At 36.4% G+C, this 21,716-nt stretch overlaps 1 long non-coding RNA gene across 2 annotated transcripts in view; it reads left to right on the top strand.

Moving 5' to 3' along the window:
* The window catches only part of LOC145666312 (uncharacterized), a 67,134-nt gene that overhangs the window by 35,788 nt on the left and 9,630 nt on the right, over nucleotides 1-21,716 (top strand). Inside the window, exon 3 of one of the 2 annotated variants that reach the window (XR_014127713.1) lies at nucleotides 7,507-7,638. The exons of the other annotated variant lie outside the window; for it this stretch is intronic. This is a non-coding gene — a long non-coding RNA (uncharacterized LOC145666312). The remainder of the gene's footprint in view (nucleotides 1-7,506; nucleotides 7,639-21,716) is intronic. 2 annotated transcript variants of the gene reach the window in all.

Genomic DNA, 21,716 nt, shown 5'->3' with positions numbered 1-21,716 from the left:
TTAAAATATTTTGTATGATATTGTATAAAGTACTGTTTTACACGGAGGCTGCAGACTACTAAATATTTTTGAAGAACTAATATTTTTTCTTTTGCCCGTTTTTTCGTAAGTGGAAAGAGGTAATAAAATGTAACTTACCACGTTATTCTACACCCGAAAATACGAATTGGAAAAATTTTCAGTGTTGCCATCCATAGATATTACAGTGTGACCAGAATTTGAATTACTCAAAAATCTAGGTAAAGGCAGCGACTAGAATAATGAACTCAAGGGTAATTGATGACTTATCATGCTAGGTTCCTTGTTTACTACTTTTTAAATCATGTTTCTATTTATTTTGTAATGACTTATTTATTTTGTAATAATTTATGTAAGGTTTATAAAATAAATAGAAATATTATTTAAAAAGTAGTAAACAAGGAACACAGCATGATAAGTCATCAATTACCGTTGAGTTCATTTTTCTAGTCCCTGCCTTAACCTAGATTTTTGAGTAATTCAAATTCTGGTCACACTGTAATTTCTATGGATGGCAACACTGAAAATTCTTCCGATTGGTATTTTCGGGTGTAGAATAACATTATCTATTATTGTGGTAAGTTACATTTTATTACCTCTTTCCACTTACGAAAAACGGGCAAAAGAAAAAAAAAATACTTTTTCAAAAATATTTAGTAGTCTGAATGCAATAAATTGCTTTTTACTAGTGATGTAATGGAAGTTTTTTTTTTTGTGAGTATTTGTCTAACGATTCTTCTAACGTAAATTTAAAGTGAGTGTACGCTGGGCTACAAAAATATTAGATAGGTTGCGTTGCATTACAACCCTGCTTTATAATGCTGTAGTACCTGACAACTTTACCCGTAATTGGACAAGTAACATATCAGACAGAATTAAAAAAAAAAATAATAATAATAATAAGCTTATTGACAAAATTGTTCAGTTTATTACTCATTCTTCTTCAAAATTGGTTTAATGGGGCCGTTATACGTTGGTATGGCATTCCGATAGTACAGCTTATCCATAAAAATACTATCACATTTTAAAGCGGTATTATGTCGCTTTGGATAATTGTATTTAAATTAAATTGGTCACATTTGAAAGAAAACTTCAGATATTTTTTACTAAACCGCATAAAACATTGAATGTGGGCCCCTGGAGTGGCGATACAGACATCAAGACGATACTCATATTAACGCTACGGCAGCACTGATACGAACTTGCACTTCTTGTAGGTTTTGGGGCAATGGGAGTACATAGACACAATCCTTTACGTAACCCCATAAAAATAAGTCACAGACTGACAAGTCAGGCGACCTCGGCGGCCACTTGTAGAAAACATTATCATCATTTCCCGCATGTCTAATCGGTCTTCCTGGAAGCCGCTTATTCAAATGTATCCGAACATGTAAATGCCAGTGAGGAAGTGCTCCATCTTGTTGGAAAATAAAGTCATTTCTTTCTTCTTCTTTCAATTGTGGAAGTAACCAATTAGTGAGTATGTCAAAGATAAATTGCACCTATAACAGTGGCCTCTCGAAAGAAAAATAGGCTATAGACTTGACGTTTCGATACGGAACAGAAGACATTCACTTCAGGGGAGTCTCTTTCAACTTCTAAAATGGCATGTGGATTCTCGCTCTCCAAATCCTAACATTATGCCTGTTCACTTTTACACTAACGTGGAATGTTATCTCATCGCTGAAAAATATCCAACAATGAACCCATATCGACTAATCACAAAGCAAACATTAGTGAATTTACTTTTGCTGTCTTTGATCCCTTTTTTTATTGACATTGTTTTCCATTGTTGACATTCACAAAAATATTTGAGTTTTTCTTTGTAATGTAACCATTTTATTCAAAGTGACGTAATACTACTGTAAAGTATAATAGTATTTTTATAGACACGCTGTATATTAAGACCTCAAAAACCGGAACCAAGTACTTGGATAAAACCTATATATCGTCTGAAAGCTCTTGCCATGAGAAGTACGAAACCGTTTTCAAATCACGGGCAAATCCACAACCTCACCCTACAAGGGGCCAGTTTGTTGGTATTTGTTACCCTATTATAACATATTCGACAGAAGTAAAAACGAATGTTACCACCCATAACACGTAAACATCTGAGCCCATTATGTTCATTTTTCGCTCGTTGCTAGAACGTTACTCGGGCAAGGGTTTGGTAATATCACTTTGCACCCAGACATACCTATTTGGTCAGTGTTGCCAACGAATTGTAAATACAATTTGGCAAAGGGTTTCTCTACACTGAACGTATATCCATGTAACGTGGCATAAACACCATTCGTCACTAGAGAAAATATACTATGGACGTATTCCTCTTTCAAGGACCACAGTTTGTCAGTGTTGCCAACCAATTGTCAAAATGAGAAGGTGTAAAACAAGTTCTGTACGATGAGAAATTTATACAACAAGCTTGGCAGAAAGATCACACGACACTATAGCAAGAAGACGTTGAGTGTGACCATTTCTCAACCATTCTAGGTTGTCAGTGTTGCCAACCTAATGTGAACATCACGATGTTGCAAGTGACGTGCTTGTAATTGAACCAATATATAAGAAATGTGACATAAGCAACATTGGACAATGGAAAACCTAGAATGGGTCACAGTCTAATTCGCATTAGTTGGTAACTCTGCTAAACTATGATGCTTTGGAGACGGGGACTTTCATAGTATGTTTTCCATTGTCCAATGCTGCTTATGTCACGTTTGTTTTATATGCGTTCCATGGAAAGCACGCCATTTTAACATTGTGATGTTTACACTTGGTTGGCAACACTGACAACCTAGAGTGGTTGGGAAATGGCCACATTTAACGTCTTCTTGCTATAGTATCGTGTGATATTTCTGCCAAGCTTGGTGTATAAACGTCTTATCGTACGGGACCTGTTTTACACCTTCTCATTTTTACAATTGGTTGGCAACACTGACAAACTGCGGTCCTTGAAAGAGGAATACGTCCATAGTATATTTTCTCTAGTAACGAGTGATGTTTATGCCACGTTACATGGATATACGTTCAGTGGTAGAGAAACCATTTGCCACATTGTATTTACAATTCGTTGGCAACACTGACCAAATAGGTATGTCTAGGTGCAAAGTGATATTACCAAACCCTTGCCCGAGTAACGTTCTAGCAACGAGCGAAAAATGAACATAATGGGAAAAAATGAAATAAAATCTTTAAGTTTAACGTCCCACAGTTATGCCGGTTAGGCTAAAGGAGATGGTGATAATGAGAAATGAGTGAAAATGGTGGAATGAAGAAAGTAGGAGGAAACGGGAGAACCCCGAGAAAACCCACGAGCACGGTGTTTGTCCATCACAAAGTCCACGGCGCGAGCTGGGATCGAACCATGGACCCCAAGCACCGGAGGTGAACGCTCTACCACTGAGCCACCGCGCCCCCCATAAACATAATGGGCTCAGATGTTTACGTGTTATGGGTGGTAACATTCGTTTTTACTTCTGTCGAATATGTCATACAAAGGGTCACAAATACCAACAAACTGGTCCCTTGTAGGGTGAGGTTGTGGGTTTGCCCGTGATTTGAAAACAGTTTCGTACTTCTCATTGCAAGAGCTTTCAGACGATATATAGGTTTTATCCAGGTACTTGGTCTCGGTATAGAATCATCCCTAGTAAGTGAATTAAACAAAGTGGGTTTCAATTCGAGTATTTACACGGACACGAATTCGAGTTAATTTTGCTGTTTATCTTTTCTGTTTTATTGAACGCTTAGCTCTGATGTGTGGTGTCCCTGGTTCGATCCCCGGATAAGTTTGTTCTGGACAACATCGTGCTCGTGGGTTTTCTCGGGGTACTCGGTTCCTCCCACTTTCTCATTCCAAAAAAATATTTGATCATCACTAACTTGCTTTAATCATAGTCTCCCTTAGTCTAAAGGGCAGAATCGTTCTAAAAGGCAAGAAATGAGGAAGATAGAAAACCTCAGAGGAAATATATTCCATATTGCACCAAAATTGGATTAATTTTTAATGAAAGTTGGACTGGAGAAATATTTTCATGTAATTATAGCTATATGCAAACTTAATGAGGTTGGATTTACCCTATTTTTATCTTTTTATTCTTGAGGGATTTCCATCCGAGATAACAGATTACGGATAAATTTTATGAAAGTTATCGGGAAACACATTGAGACAGACAGACACGCAGTTCCTGTTCGCTTACGGAGAGGCGCACTCACGGGGGGTCTACTGGGTCCGGACCGCCCCAAAACTTTCTAACTCAACATACATTTGTATACTTTCTCAATAAAATTAGCCATATACTTGTTTAACAGGGAAATGATTGCTGTTGCATAAATATTTAATTCTACACTTAATCTGTATTCTTTCTCTTATAAAAACAATCTAGTTTTATCTCTCTTTTTTTTTCTGAAAATATATTTAGAAGTATTTTACAATTACTTGTCTTTTCGGGTGCAGAATAATACGAGTTCAGCACATACACGTAGTGGATTGTAATATTAAATCCCTCCAAAGCTTGAATTCTTTCTAACAAAATAATTATGGGTGCGCGCCAGCGTTTACGCACCTACTTCAATTATAAAATTCATTAGAACCAACAACAATTCGATGATTTATGTGTATAACTATCGAACATTTTTTGTTACTTCAATAATTCAAACAGTTGATTGTTGATTGAGTGACATTCGAACAATTGTTGGTTATTTGAATAATATTTGAATAATTGATTGTTATTTGAATAACATTTCAATAGTTGATTGTTATTTGAATAACATTCGAAGAATTGATCGTTATTTGAATAACATTCGAAGAATTGATCGTTATTTGAATAACATTCGAACAATTGATCGTTATTTGAATAACCTTAAAACAATTGTTCGTTACTTGAATAACATTCGAACAATTGATCGTTATTTGAATAATATTAAAACAGTTTTTATTATTTGAACAGATATTTGAGTAATTGATCATTATTTGTATAACTATTTGAACAATAATTCGGTCTTATCGGAATATTATTGGAACAGTTGGTCGTTTATTTTAAATAATTACTTCATTAGAACATTGAGAAAAGTCAAATAATTTTAATTATTGAATAAATATGCTAAACTGATTATTTTCATTTCCAAAATAAAATAAAATAAGCGGATTTATATTTATTTGTGATTATATCTTGAAAATAATAATACCAAAAGAACAAGAGTTTATTTTGTTGCGGTAGGAATAAGTTGCAACCGTCTTTTGTGCTAAGCAGCAGGTCGAGAGGTGGTGTTACTGTCACAAAGGGAATCAATATAGCAGCTACCGAAAGGGCTCCACCCTCACCTTCTTCATGTGAATGGATTCTGAAACGAAAATAGGACTCACAGAGAGAAAGAGAAAGAAAGCGTTAATGCATCTCTCTTTTCCTTCTTTTCTTTTTTCTTTTTTTTAAAGAGCATGAAACGATTGCTTCGGAAGGGTCCAAACTCTTTAGTCGGCTGTTTTCTTAAAGATTCACTCTCGTCTCGAAAGATAACGGTTCTCTTGTTTATGATTAACATACGTGTCTATATTTCCCATTATTTCCCTAAGAAGCGAGGTTAATTAGTATTGTTAGGTTCATGTTGAATTAAATTAAGATGCAAACAGGTGCATATCTATCCAAGATCTTAAGCGAAATCCCACAAATATACCACTCTTTTCCCCAAAATTTACTATTCTTTCCTTCAAATACTATAGATACCATTCTTATCTCAAATTTACCATTTTTCGAAATAAGTTCACTATTCTTAAGTTTCATTACTCTTACCACACATTTATCAATCTTTCTCGCAAAAGTTACCTTTCTTCCCAAGTTTATCATTCTTTCCCTGATATTTATCACTCTTACCCCCAAATTTATAAATTTCTTCCCCAAATTGACCATTCTTCTTAAATTTACCACTTTCCCTCAAATTAATAATTCTTTTCCCCAAATTTACCAGTCTGCTCTCCAAAATGTATCATTCTTCCCCAAAATTTATATTTCTTCTGCAATTTACCATTCCTTCTAAAATTATCATTATCCCTCAAATTTACAAATCTTTCCTTAAAATTTACAAGCCTTTTCCCAAAAATTTACCATTCTCTCCAAATAAACCTTTCTTTCCCCCCAAATTTGCCATTCTTTCCCCTAAAATGAATCATTCTCCGTCAAATTTATCTTTCTTTGCTCAAAATTTACCTTTTTTTCTCCAAAATTTATCATTTCCCCCAAATTTGTTTCTCATTCAATTTACAATTCCTTCCCGTAAAATTTATCATCTCATAAATTTACAACTCTTTTCCCAAAATTTACAAATCTTTCTCAAAATTTATCATTCTTCTGCAAAAGTTACAGTCATTCTCCGAAAATTTAGCAGCCTTTCTTTCAAAATGTACCATTCTCCCCCAAATAAACCTTTCATTCTCACGAAATTTACCTTTCTTTCTTCCAAAATGTACCATTTTCCCCAAAGTTTAAATTTCTTCCAAAATTTATCATTCTTCTACAAATTTACCAGTCTTACTCCTAAAATTTATAATTCTTCTCCAAAATTTACAATCTTTCCTCAGCATTTATCACTCTTTCTCTCAAATTTACCAGTATTTCCCCCAAAGTTAATTATATTTCCCCAAAACTTACCATTCTTTCCTCCAAAATTTACTAATCCTTCCTCCCAAATTTATTATTCTTTCTCCCCAAATCACAATTATTCTCTACAAGTTTACAATTCTTCCCTTAAAGTTATGATACTTTCCCCCAAATATACCACTTTTCTTCCAAAATTTATTATTCTTCCTTAGAATTTACCATTCCCTCCAAATTTTCGATTGTTTCCTCCTAAATTTACCATTCTTCCCCCCCCCCCCAAATTTAACATTCTTCCTTCCAACTATACCATTCTTTCCCTAAATTTATCATTGTTCCTTCCAAATATACCACTCTTTCCCTAAATTTACCATTGTTCCTTCCAAATATACCATTTCCCCCCAGAATTGACCAATCTACCGCTACGTTTTCCATTGTTTCTTCCATTCTTTTCCTGAATTAACTATTCTTTCCTTAAATGTACCATTGCTCCTTGCAAATATACCAGTCTTCCCTGAATTAATACTCCTAAAAGGGAATGGTGACATGTAAAATAATTGAAAATGACCGATATTAGTGTCGAATTCATAGTTTTTGAGCTCCTTAAGTTGATTGGTGACAGTTTCGGTGCCTTTTATGTCCAAAATGAAAGGTATTCTCCCCGTGCGAAGAACGAATATTCTGTTAGTCCTTATTTAAAACGCGAGCCCATCTATCCATAAACGTACATTTTCCGTGATCTTTGTATTGTCTTTCGCAGAGTTTATAATCAATGCCTGTTTTAGATTTTCAGCTATAATCTGCAATATGGAATTCACTTCAATTATTATTATTATTATTATTATTATTATTATTATTATTATTATTATTATTTTGGTTTACTGTTCTATCTCAGACGTGCAAAAGGGCAAACCTCGAGGACCACAGTTTGAGAAACGCCACAGCAAACGTTGGAATTTGTTCTGAAATTTGAGCTCTTAAATCTTTGATAGAGGTACAGCGATAGAGTGAGCAACAAGTGCATAAGGTAAGTGCACCAATAGCTGACACTTTAAGGATGCATTTCTAAATGTAATGCTTTGGTTTGTAAATAAAACAACATAGGAAAATTATGCCTTTAGTAACTGAAAGGTTTAAGTTTAAGGAATGGATTTCAATTGATATAAGAAGTTCAGATAAACATATATGAGTTACCGAAATTTATATGGAACACAACCCACTTGTACCAGTTGCTGACACGCAGAAAATACCAATGATCCAATGCCTGACATAGTAGTGTACTAAAAGCTGACAGTAAAATGAAATCATTTATTAGTAAGAATAACATCACGTATTCTTTTAAAATATAGGTTAAAGAGAAGTAACAGATTTATAATAGGTAGAATATGCTTTTTGTTTAGTATTTATTCAAATATATCCATTTAAAATTTCAAGACATTTCTTACCTTTTGTTAACGCGATAATTCTCAATTTCTTCTATCAGATATGCCCCCAACTTGGAATCAAATCAGATTTAGGTGAATTGATTTTTTTTTCAATATGTCTTCATATGCATACAATAGCTTGTCTTCAACTTTCGGCCAACACCAGCCATATCTAGTCTTTAGCGTAACTTTGACGAAAGCTTCGTTTTGCTTAGTCTTCAAAATCCTTCCTGGAAAATATTCACTTTTATATTATATTATATTTCTTCCACTCTGCCGATGTTGCGACTGAAGCTCTTTTCTCTCTCCTACTCTTTAAGGTAGGCGTGATTGTATGGTGCGCCAAATTAAAGATCTTTTAAATGGCGAGGGAATTAATAGTATCAGTACCTTTCTTTGCTCCCTGTTCATGGTTAGGAACGTCAGTTTCTGTAGTTTTCGAAGTCCTTGGAACTGAAAACATAGTTTCACTTATATTTTGATGAGTAGAAATTTTAGTTACTTCTGCAACTTGTTCTTGCGTAGGAACGTGTGTTCCTGTAATTTTCGAAGTGCTTGAAATTGATATATTAGTAGTGTCATTCGTATTTTGTTGAGTAGATATTTCATCTCTAACTTGTTTGTTGTCTATTCTGGGTGCAGAAACATGTCTGCTACACTTCTCTGCATCCATAGAAGGAAAAGATTTTTATCTTCTATGTTGCCTAAAAGCGTGCCATCACAATCGGGGATTTTTTTTAACTTTCTCAGTACAAATTGTTTGTTCTAGGAAACGCAAGAATTAATTTATTTGGCCGTGATGAGTTTCATTGGAGAGATTTCCGGAAGATATCTCTAAAGTTGTTCCTCCTTTCCTGAACTTTTGATAGTCTACATTATCAGCGTTGAATGGGTAGAGACCACATGCTCTGAATCCATTTTGTATTGCAGTTGGAGTTATTGACATATTTTTTTTTTTTTTTTTTTTTAAGAGGTGCAAAGTCTTTATTTCTTAGCTTTCTACCGTCATGTTTGATTCTCCACTGATGCACACCACATTTCCAAGCGCTCTTGAGTGGATGGAAAACTGAAACATCCATCGGTTAAAGAACATGAGTGGAATTCGGATACAAAGCTACAAGCACAATACCATTGTTACTACAAAAAGTGCTTAGAGGTTCAGTGAGATGCTATGCATGACCATCAAGGAAAACCAACACAAGAGTTTTGATATTTGACTTTTCAAGCCATGGTTTAAACACATTAGACATATATTCATAAAATGTCTCTACTGTCATCCAACCTACTCAGATCTACCAATACCCCAATTCTTAGGCATTGAATTAGCTACAGAAGCTGGTATTCGTTTGCAATTCTATACAACCATCGAGGGAGCCAAAATACATGCACTAGTTGTAATCAGCATTGTAATCATACATTCTTTTTCATCATTGCTTGCATATGTGTATATAGTTTTTTTCTTCCTTACGAACTAACACCTTATTTCCTTTCGGAAACGAAAAGGATGCAGTCTCGTCTGCGTTAAGAATTCTGGATGGATCTTAAGGTGCCTGGATAAAATACCGCACTCTCGGCTGTTCACACACCTCGGCTCATCTGGTTTCCAACTACAGGAGAAAGTGCCACTATCTATCTGTGTTTGTTCTAATCAATGAAAAGTTAAAAAGAAGCAGATCACGAATTTTTATTTTGTCTTAAATATGTTTCAGAACAACCACATTTTCTTTCTGTAAAATGATGTTTGCATCATTGCGTTGCTCAAATCCATTGAAAATGTTTATGTCAGGTCTTGGTACAAAACAGTATTTTGCTGCTCTAATAAGTGACAACTCCTGTCAGCTTTTGGACCGAGACATCCAAATTTAGTGAAATTGATACCAGAAGACAAGTGTTACTTTCTCGTGTAAATTATGTATGAAATTCATAAATTAATGCCGTTATGCTGTTTACCAGTGCCTGACATGCAGTGTCAGCTACTGGAATAACCCTTCACAAAAGGACACCAATACCTGACACCCCCCTTCTGAAGCTTTAGAATTTGAAATTGAACAAAATTTTCCTCCCGCAATTCACTACACTGTTTCACCAACAGAATACATATTCAACATGCTACTGAACTAGAAAAAAATCATAAATTAACATAAGAGTAACAAGGTAAGTAGGCTTACCGTTTTTCTTAAGAATTCTTCTCATTTTTGCATATTTCTTCACAGCACGTTATTCAACTTTGTCATACTTCTATCAGTTGGCACGCAAATTAACCACGACTAAGCAAAATGTTGCTAAACCATCAAGAAAAGTGTGTGCGCTGAGAAATCTGTTAATGATCGCAATTGACCTTATTGTGTTCAATTTAAGATAAAAGTGTCAGCTTTTGGAACAGTGTCAGCTACTGGTGCACTTACCTTACTTTTGGGGAAAGGTATGGATATCTGAATTCCAATTGTCAAAGTTCCATTTTTTAAAGATTTCTCCCCCCAAATTTTAACTCAAGAAGGTCCAACAAAGATTTGTATATCCTCGCCCTAACAGTTTGAAGGTCTTCAGAATTCGATTTGGAGAACATCTGCACCTGTAGGACGGTTGTATATTTTAACAGCAATTAGTGAACTTTTAAATCTTCAAATTTTCTGACATTCATCGATGTACAAAATTTTAGAAGGCAGTTCAGTGATATAATTCTCTCATCTGAAGTGAGGGGTTTAGTGGTTCGATTCAAAACCATGTATACTAAGCTTGTGGTGGACAGCATTACGTCTGTAGTATTCTCGGGATTCTCCCGTTTCCTCCGATATTTTCATTCATTTTTGTTAATCATCTGTTTCTTTGAACAAAGATCAGTAATTAGAATTATTCAAATTTTCAATAAATTGCTTAGCAAGGACCCTCAATACAATAACATGCATTTATAAATATATATTCAAAAAATCCGAACTGGAGATATTTCAGTATGATTTACTTTGTTGCAGCTTCGGGAGATCTGGTTGCACTACTACTTTCAAGAAACTGAATATATTGACTTCTTTCTGGATTCATAAGGAAATATCAGAAGAAAAACTTGATGTTCATGTGAAATACTTAATATTTAGAAGTACTCAGAAAAGACCAGAAGTGTGTAATTTAGAAGTATGAAATAAGCCTGTCATCTCGTAACTAAATTTGTACTATTTTCTAATCCGTGCGTAAGCATGGTATTTGCATTCTGGAGCCAGGAGGTACTGTGGTTCGGTGGTAGAGCGATCTCTAAGTCTGGCTCTGTACTCCAATGCCTAATAAATCTGGTCTAAATGTTAAATTTCACCCATCGTGGATTCGTGGACCCTTCGGGACGTGAAACTTCTAGATGAAATAAAGGGGCGAAATCAGGGCATAAATCCTAACTATATATAAAACTACACGAACTGACATAAATTATTGAGCACTTCCTGTAGGTTACAATGATTAAATTTGGCGTGATTGTAGCTTTTCGGGACAAACCCACAGGAAAATTACCAAAAGTGAATATTTTTAATTTTTAAGAGCTCTAAGAGGAGATGAAGAATGTTCCCATCTTATTTAAATGAGCCTTTTTTAAAACTATAATATCATGTTTTAGGTACTCAGAATTGGAATAAAAACTTGAAATTCGCTATGCTTGTGTGTTTTCGTTAGCGTTACCTAAGTGAATCATCAGAAATAAAAATTTCCAAACGTAGAGTGGTTTTATGGAGAACTGAAAAATCTTTCCTGTTATTTAAATGGGACATCTTCTACACCCCAAAATGTTTGCACTTCCGGCAGGATTAGCATGATGAAATTTGGCATGAATGTGTGTCCTGTAGGACTAAGCGACTGGAAAATTGCCAAAAGTAAAAATTTTTAATTTTTTAGGGATCTAAAGGGGGATGAAGAAATGTCCATGTTATTTAAATGGGTGTTCCCTTGGGATACAAAATCTTATCTTTTAGATAGTTGAAATACGAAAAGAAACGATAGAATTGTGGGTTCAAGAGCTGCGAGGCCCTAGGCCGAGCAAAGACAGTGTGTGGGGATTCAGGAAATATGAAGAGCAAGTTCACGGTTGATGCAAAAGCCGATAAGAAATGCGAGACCGTAGGCCGAGCAGACTCGGGGTTCTCGGGGCTGAGCCCCAGCTAGCCAAAGGCTAGTTTTGTATATATAAATTTACAAAAAGGAGACCAAACTTGTACTAAATTCACGAGACGAGACGAGACGAGAAAATCTTATTTCTCGTCTTGTGGGCAAAACTAATAGCAGTGCTTCTTCCATGGGGGGGGGGGGGATGAAGGACACGTTGTTAACAAAATAGTATTCCAGTGTCTCACATTTTGATCTACCCCCCTCTGGACACAATTTTCTGGAAGAAAACCTGCCTACTCAGGAAGGTTTATAGATTAGACTAGTGGTTCTCAACCTAATTCCTATCACGATCCCCATTTTGTCACATTCTCTTGCCTGCGACTCCATTATAATTTCTTGTTTGTCATAAGCTTGTGTGGGATTTTTAATATACCTGTTGTGGAGATCTCACGATATCCATCTATTTCTATAATAGTAGAATCCATTTCTTGTATATAGTGGATACAGGAACAGTAATATATTCCCTACAATCAAAATGCTGGTTCAAGATGGATATTAAACCTGTTCATTGAAGAGACCATCAAAGTAGATGATCTAAGGTCCACAATTTCTTGACCAACTAATAGAATTATCGTGCGACAAGCCCTTGCAACTGGTTTTCTGTAACAGAGACTTGGACAAGTTCTGGCTGAAGAGGAGAGAAGAATATCCTGGTCTGGTATATGCTGCTTCAAAAGTAATAATTCAATTTGCTACATTGTACCTGTGCGAAAGTGGGTTTTCTTCCAAGGTAAACATTAAAACAAAGGTAACAAATCGCTTATCAGTTGAAAATGACTTGATAATGTGCTCCACGAAGATTGAACAAAACATTGCCACACTAGTGAAATCTCATTCTCAGGTATCTCATTAGCTTTCAGTTTTAATTATATTTCAATATGCATTTGTATTTTTCTTGTATTTCAATATGCAGTTCTCATTAGTTTCATATCGTAGTTTCATTTAAATTGATTTTTAAGCAACTCTGCACCTGTTGAAAATTCTTGTTGTTCTTAACAGGATGTATACAAATAAAAATATGCCTATCAGAAGAAATTTCAAAATAATATTTAGGACTATTTTCCGGTATTAGATTCTAATTATATTTCTCTCTTCCGTTTATCTTATCGACCGTCATGAAACCCTCTCGCGATGCCCCTAGGAGTCACGACCCCCAGGTTGAGAAACCCTGGATTAGACGTACGATTGATTTCAGATATATCATTAAGAAGAATTGCTATATATATATACTAGCAGCGTTCACCCCGCTTCGCTGCGGTCACCCCGGAACGCAATAAACTTTGTTACTTAGATAATTTTTACTTTTTCGCTTTCAAATTGCAAGCGCCTGTCATTTATGTTAACCCGCCGAGTCACGTGGTCATGCGGGTTGCATATACATACGTTTATTTTTACCTATGATGAACTATGGAGACTTGAATGGTCCATTATCTCAAGACACTGGTAATTAAAAATTAAAGTGATATGATAAAAACCATCTAGGGTCCAAATCCTAACAACCCCCCAAAAATGAAAGAAATCGGTTCAGCCGTATTAGCGTGATGAGTTCACAAAGGATTTGTACGTTCTCTTTTATATATATAGATATCGTACAAACGATTAAGTTAGAAACTTGACTCTATTCTTAAGCGATCTGCTTCGATTAACAAAGGAATGTATCACATACTGATATCTTTTGTTAATACTTGCGTAAAATTAAGTCAATAAAAAGTGCATTAGCCCTACGATACGAATCTATTATAAAACAAAATGTTATTTACACTTCCAATGTAATTCTCTGATCACATGCGTAATTGTACTTTCTAAAATTATATTGAGCACTGAAGCAATGTGTAATAGAATTGTAATTGATGCTCTTTGCACTGCATAAGCTTATTAAGAATGCTCGCTGGGAACATAGGTACCGTCACAATGATTGTGCTTATAGCAAAAATTTCTTTTAGAGCTTTGTACGTTGTTCAGGAGATAGCACTGCCCTTGTCCACTTCAAGTAATGTAGTAATGTTGCTTTAACGCTAGAATTTTTTTAACAAATGGTTGACTAATTTACATTTTGATTATTGTTTCGTATACCTTTGACTTGCATTATAATTCTACTGAATACATCATACATGTAATATTTTTGTATGTTTCATCTCTTGGTAACGTCAGAATTAACAATGGTGGATAAAGTCGTTTCGTAAGTTGTATTTCTACTAAATTCTAATTTTAGTTCAGTATTAATAACTTCAACGGTAGTTGATACTTTAGAGAGTAGATGATTTACGCGCTTGCTGTATAAGAACCAATATTCACACAAGTCAGTTTCATTTCACAGTGTGAAACTCCGATAGTCTTCCAAACTATGGGCATTGAATACTCAAACTCGAAGTACTACACTTTTAACTACTGTTTGCAATAGATTAATGAGATCAAAGGTAGAACTTGTTCCTCGGACGCTGAAGCCAGAGATGGCGTGGGTCAATGAAATCTTGACCCACTACCCACCATGAACCACCACACACTGTGACCCACTCTGACCCACCACCACCACCATGACCCATTCACAAATTTTATGTTTATTTTTCTCACAACTTAATTGCTTTGTGCTATGAACGCTGCATATAATAAACACAAGCTTCAACAATTATTAGCTATAATAGAAAACATTGGATATATAATGTGAAGCACTGTATTCTTTGTTTCTCAATTAATAATTGTTTCTCAACTAATATCGATCGTTTTCGATTATTTTTACTAGTCAACCCACTACTAATTTCTCATCTATAGAAAGTGCTCCCCATAAAAGAGAATTTAAAAAAATGCTAGGACATGTTGGGCCTTATACAGAGTCGTTTTGACGTATGATTAGCGTCATACTAAAGACCTGGCTACTGCAGGAAACATATTAGTCGAACTCCTTAGTATGGCACTAATCACGCGTCAAAACGACTCTGCATAAGGCCCGTTCTGTTTACTTTTAATAAAGAGTTAATATACTAAATTTCAGCCCCCTAAGTTGGACAATTTGTGAAATACTCAATTTTCCGCAAGGGGGCCGCGGTGGCTCAGTGGTAGAGCATTCACCTCTGGTACTTGGGGTCCCAGCTTCGAACCCAGCTCCCGCCAAGTGAACTTTCTGGTGGGCAAACACACGTGCAAACACGGGCAAACACCGTGTGCGTGGGTTTTCTCGGAGTTCTCCCGTTTCCTCCCACTTTCTTCATTCCACCATTTCGTTCATTACTCATCATCACCGTCTCCTTTAGCCTAACCCGCATAACCGTGGGACGTAAAACTCAAAAATTTCATTTCATTTCATTTCAATTTTCCGCAAAAATTCGGACCCCTACTATCCCTCCTAGTGGGATAGTTTGGGTACAAAACCCCACGGCCAGAAGCTCGCGGACTAAAACTTCGCCTGTCCAAAACGTCGCTGCCTAAAGCCTCGCGGCCCAAAATCTCGCCGGGCCGAAACCTCGCCTGGCCAAAACCTCGCGGGACAAAATCTCGCCAGGCCAAAACCTCGCCGCCCAAAACCTCGTGGGTCAAAATTTCACCGGGCCAAAACCTCGTCTGTCTAAAATCTCGCGGCCCAAAATATCTCCAGGCCGAAACCTCGCCTTGCCAAAACCTCGCGGTCCTGATTTCTGGACACAGAATCTCGCCTGGTCTAAACTACGCGGGACGTAATCTTGCCTGGGAAGAAATGTCCTCAGTATAAAACCTCGTCATGACGATTTCTTCGATGTAGAATGCTCTATATATTGCTATATGTATACATTTTGTAGTAACACATAATTGCATTAAAATAATGACAACCTGTATATCTGCTTTGAAAATCTGTATATATAAAAATGAAAATTACTATGTTTGTGACATCATACCTCTTGTGCCAGCCGACCGATCTTGATCAAATTTTCAACATAGATGAGGTTCGGGCCTGGGATGTCTTCTGTAATTCCACTTTGGCGGCATAATGAAGTGAAGTGAAACTTAATAAGTCTTGAATCACCCGACCTGTCTCGATCAAATTTTCAATATAGATGGAGTTTGAGCCTGGAATGATTTTTATTTCACTTTGACGGTGACCTTAGGAAACTCTAACAAAATCGAATAATATTTGTGAAAGTATGAAATAATATGTGAGTTTTTACGTTCCTCGATTATGTCCTGTAGGTTAAAGGAGATGTAAATGATCAGGATGAAGGAAATGATGGAATGAAGAAAGTGGGGAAAAAAGGGGAATACCCCAAGAAAGCCCCCACACGATGTTTTGTATATTATTATTATTATTATTATTATTATTATTATTATTATTATTATTATTATTATTATTATTATTATTATTATTATTTGTAATATGGAATTGCATATTAAGAAACTCATTGGGTAAATTTTAAGGAAATGTTTCATTCCGCAAATTTTTGGCCAAGCGAGATTTTCGTCCGCGAGGTTTTCACGAGGCGAGATTTTGGCTCACGGGGTTTTGGGCGGCGAGTTTTTGGTCATGCAAGATTTTGGGCGACGAGGTTTTAGCCACGCGAGGTTTTCGGCGGCGAGGTTTTGGCCCGGCGAGATTTTAGCCCGCGAGGTTTTGGCCACGCGAGGTTTTGGGCGGCGATGTTTCGGCCGCGAGATTTTGTCCGTATCCCGAAAACGATATCATAATATATCAGTTGGATTGAGACCTAATTATATTCAAAAAGTAATTTCATTTGATTTTGAAATTTGGCCGTGATGATCAGGCACACAATTACATTCATTTTTTAATATAATAATTCATATATTACAAGTGATTCAATTATATATTTTTCCAGTACTTATTTCCTCTAAAAGTTTACAGGCTGTATCTCGAAAGCCAAGTAGTAAAGTTTATTGGTATTACAATTACAAATATCAATATCCAAAATTGGCTGAAGTTCTTTTCCCATTTAGATATACTCATTTCATGTAAGTAAATGAAAAAGGGAGAAAAATGTAGTCCTTGAAAGTAAAATGTAGACAAATTTACCAGTGTCCAGAAGATGCTGTCTACAATGCACTAAGCAGAGTGGATCATTGGGTCCGAGTGGGTCATGATGGGTCTGTGGGTTAGAGTGGGTCATGGTGGGTGATGGGTCATGTCTTCCTGACTCAGGACCCACTGACCCACTCCATCTCTGACTGAATCCATATCAAAAAGCCATTACTTGCTATAGACTACATTACTGCTTTTGTTTGAAACGAAATCATGAATTTGAACCATTTCTGGTTTAAATAGAAGGTTGAAGATGGATCCTATTCTTGGGTCAGTGAATCGATTGCAAAAACCTATTTTTTTTTTATTTGCATGACACACCTTATAAATTTATTTTTACGTCATGCCCTATTATCTCTATTTATTTATTAATTATATATTACTTTTTTCAAAATAAACAGTGGAAATTTTTTACAAAATAATTTTCAGATCAGACATATAGCAAATTAAATGTATAATAAATAAATAAATAATATAAGCTTCCTACGCAGGACGAAACGTTTAACACCAATTTGCCCTACATAAAACTGACACGTGATATGTTTATAATAGCTATGAAAACATATTGGAAATTTCTCTCCTTAAATATACAATCGCTGATAACAGGGAAAGATCAATTTTCTCAATTGCTTCAAAAATTAAAACAGAACAGCTTTGTTTTGAATGAAACTTTTTGATTCATAAACAACTTACGTACCGTACATTCCGATTATATATCCTCATATGGTATGATAGAGCATAGAGAGCTAGTAATTTGGAACCACATTTGTAATCAAATTCCATGTTGGGAATACACATCTATTTTTCATAATATTTCCGAGCATTGTATTCATACGAGTTTTGAAGTTTTCAAGTAGATCTGGTACCATAGCTAATTTAGATGTCCGTCCTTAATGTTATTATGTACTTTGAAATTAATTTTCGCAGCGATATAGTCGATCGATATAAGTATACACTCGCAGCTTAATAACGTTAGAGTGGCCAATATAACTTCATTAACACGGTTAAGAATATAGCAAACTTTGTACATTACCTTGTGCAATTCGACCGGGCACCATCAAGTTGTTTGAGTTGTTAGGGTGGTGGTCACAACTATCTGTTGCAGGTTTGAATCCCGTTCCGAATACATAAGGATCATGTCCGTTCACTATTACGTCCGTCCGTCATGTCCGTCTACTTGACATTTCTGGAATTTCGTCTGTTATAGAGTAATGAAGAGTGTGAGGTAATGTGGAGTGTGTCAAGTAGAATCTGTTTAACTTTTCTCCAACTATTTTCTACATTGTCTACCGTATCGCCAATCACACAGAATTTTTCTTCAATCTCTTATTTCACGTCACTGTCCATACTTCTTAGTCGCTCTACGTTCCTTTTTCGATTTTTCCTCCCATTTTTCTTGATTGTCTTTAATCGGGTTTGCACTTCCGCCACTAGGAGGTTGTGATTCGAATCGATATCTGCTTCCGGTAGTGTCTTCACGTCTCGTACACTATTCCCGAAACGTTGCTTCACAAGAATGTAATCGATTTGGTAGAGTTTCTTATCTCCTGGACTTTTCCATGTGTACAGCTTGGTTTTTCTTTTCTTAAACCACGTGTTCGTCACCACTATATCATATTGCCTACAGAAGTCGATAAGCATTTGGACCCGTTTGTTTCTTCTACCTAGTCCAAATGGTCCCATCACCTTATTCGCGGCTCCTCCTCCTACTACGTTGTTGAAGTCTCCCACTATGGCCTTGACCTTACCTCTTCCCTCCTGGTGCAATATGTCGCTAATCTCATCATACAGTACTTCTGCTTCACTGTCATCATGGTCGCTTGTTGGCATATATGCTTTTATTACCACGATATCCACTGGTTTTGCACGTGGTTTTACAAACATCAAGTGGTTACTGCAGCGTTCCACTTTGGTTGCACTTCTTTTACTTCGTTCTTCATTGCTATCGCGACACCATTCTTGGCCTTAACGCCATCCGAATAGAATATTGTGTAATTTCCCGATACTGTCTCACCTTTTCCTGTCCATCTCACTTCACTTAAACCCATTATGTTCACTTTACATTTGTCCATTTCCACTTTTAAATTTTCAAGTTTCTCCACACGCCGCAGTGGTCCGAATAGCGAAAAAGATGGACAAAAATGGAAGGAATTCTTGAAATGTTTTGAAATTGTGTATATAATGGTTTGTAAGGTTGACGATTACGAATTTGATATCAAAAATGAAAAATTCAAAATGGCGGATCCAATATGGCGGACCAAAAGGTGACAGATTCATAGTATGGATCTCAAATTGGGCACAGAGGGTTTTGCACTGTCACAGATTACGAAGTTTGATAAGAAAATTGTAAACTTCAAAATGGCGAATCCAATATGGCGGAAAATGTAAGAAAATGCATGTTACGGAGCTGAAATTGGTATGAGGCAAGTACGAATCTCATATTAGGAGTAAAATTAAATATAGAGTATCTAATATAGCGGAGCAAAAGGAGAAATAGTTGATTATGCTAATGAGCACTCACCTGGTTACAAGCCTAACTCGTCTTCAGATGAAGTATTTGCAGAATCGTCATCTTGTGTGGTTATTTTCAGTAGCGCAATCACATCCTGAGGCAGTTTATGGCTTTTCTTCTTTGGGAGTCCTACCAAGGTGGAAATTACTGGATCCGAACTCAACAACAGCCTTTGAAAGAGATCCAAATTACTGGCTACTCTTGATGTTTTTCGAGTGTTGTGTTCTCTGTATTTCCGCACATCCTTGTGTCTAGATTCAAGGGCCTCCTCTGAAAGCTCCCCAATCGGTAAAAGAGCTGCCTGCACAATTACTGACCCGTGAATGAGAACTTTGTGCACGGTGGGTGGCATGTAGTACCAGGGATATAATCGCACAAATAACTGAGCAGTTTTGATGCAGTACGTGTCGAATTTTGCAACATCTATGTCATGTCCACAGGAAATTGTTGTCAAGATTATTTCCAAAACGCGTGATTAACTGCTGATCCACTCCTGTTATCTCCGAAGCTATTTGAGGAGCTGCAAAGAACCTGCGGGCGGTATTCCGTCATTGGTAGTTCCATAGCCATGTTTGGGAATATCCACACTGTGGCCTAGTATGCATCTGAACCTCTCTTGGATAATTTGTTTTCTGCTTTCGAACATTTGACGAGTTCCATCTTTCGTACTCGCTTTCCACTTTTGAAAATCTAATCTATACGAGATATGAAGGATATACTCAAAAAATCTAATATGTGCATGGAGGATGGAAAGTCCGAACTCCAAATGGGATAGATCTTGTGGCACATTTGTCATTCTTTTAAGATCATTCATTTGTGAAATTTTCGCGCCACAGATGTAACATTTCAGGCTTGATGTGTTGGTGATGGCATTGCATATTTTGCTATCAACCATTGATAGTATAAGGGAGTAGTGTACAGTCAGGGTATTGTTTCTTAATGGCTGTAAGCTTTCTATCTGTTTGTTTATATAGTCTCTTTCTTCCTGGGCAACAGTAGTGGTTTCGTGAATACAACGGAGATGAATAGGTCTGCAGAAACGTCTTGATGATGGTCTTTCATTTCTCCACACGCACTCTCCTGTTTCATTATCAACCAATCGCAAAGGAACGATCGCTGTCATAAATAAACTTGCGTCACTCATGCCACTTTCAGTCCATGTCTGTTTATATTGTGAGTGACCAGAACTCCCGTCAAAACCCCACTTGCAATGCAATATATACGCTCTGTCTCTTAATGATGGCCCATTGTCCGACAAAAGTTTCAAAATTCGGTTTGCAGTATGGTCTAGTAACTCTTGAACTTTCACCTCACATTCACTTTCACTTACACTTATATTTTTCGGATATGTTGCTTCTTTTGCTTGCAGAATAGCGTAGTAGCTCGGATATAGCGTGTGACCATGTTTAATTGCCGTGGTTCTAATTGCCTGATATTGGTGTTTACTTAAGTTCGTAGAGACAATCATCGATAACGCTTCCTCGTCTGATAGCTTCGTTGCTTCTTGTCGTTCCTTTATCCAAGTGTCACGAATTCTTTTGCCCCTGGTCGGTGTTGTTGTGGTTACTTCTTGCAACAATTTTGCGGCTTGTTCATCCCCGTCAGATCGCAACTTCATCACCGTAGCATATGCAAGTTCAGGCGTACTTGTATTACTTCTTAACGATTGCGTTTTTCGTCTTTTAGTCCTGTCACACACTTCGTGAAATTCTTTGGAAGGACGTCCAGTTGTTGCCGACGACGGAGTGGAAGGAACATCTGTGATTGTAAGATGTACTTCTTGCTTCAACCAGCCCGAATATTTACATAAGTGCATAATAATTACTCCGACACTTATTCCAGCGCCAATAATATGGAATAAAGAAATGCAACCTCATTACATGATACAGCGATTTTGTGGCTTCGCTATCTATATCTAATCCACACTTGTTTTTCACATATTGCACAACACTTTCTTCTTGCTGCACACGGGTTTTCCTTCTGTTTTCTTGTATTTTATCATGCAACTCCAGACGCGATATATGTATATC

The sequence above is a fragment of the Thermobia domestica genome, chromosome 12, assembly GCF_964235325.1.
Source record: "Thermobia domestica chromosome 12, izTheDome1.hap1.1, whole genome shotgun sequence".
Taxonomy (NCBI): Eukaryota; Metazoa; Arthropoda; class Insecta; order Zygentoma; family Lepismatidae; genus Thermobia; species Thermobia domestica.
Note: the sequence above shows the minus strand (reverse complement) of the source record. Positions and strands in the feature narration are given on the sequence as shown.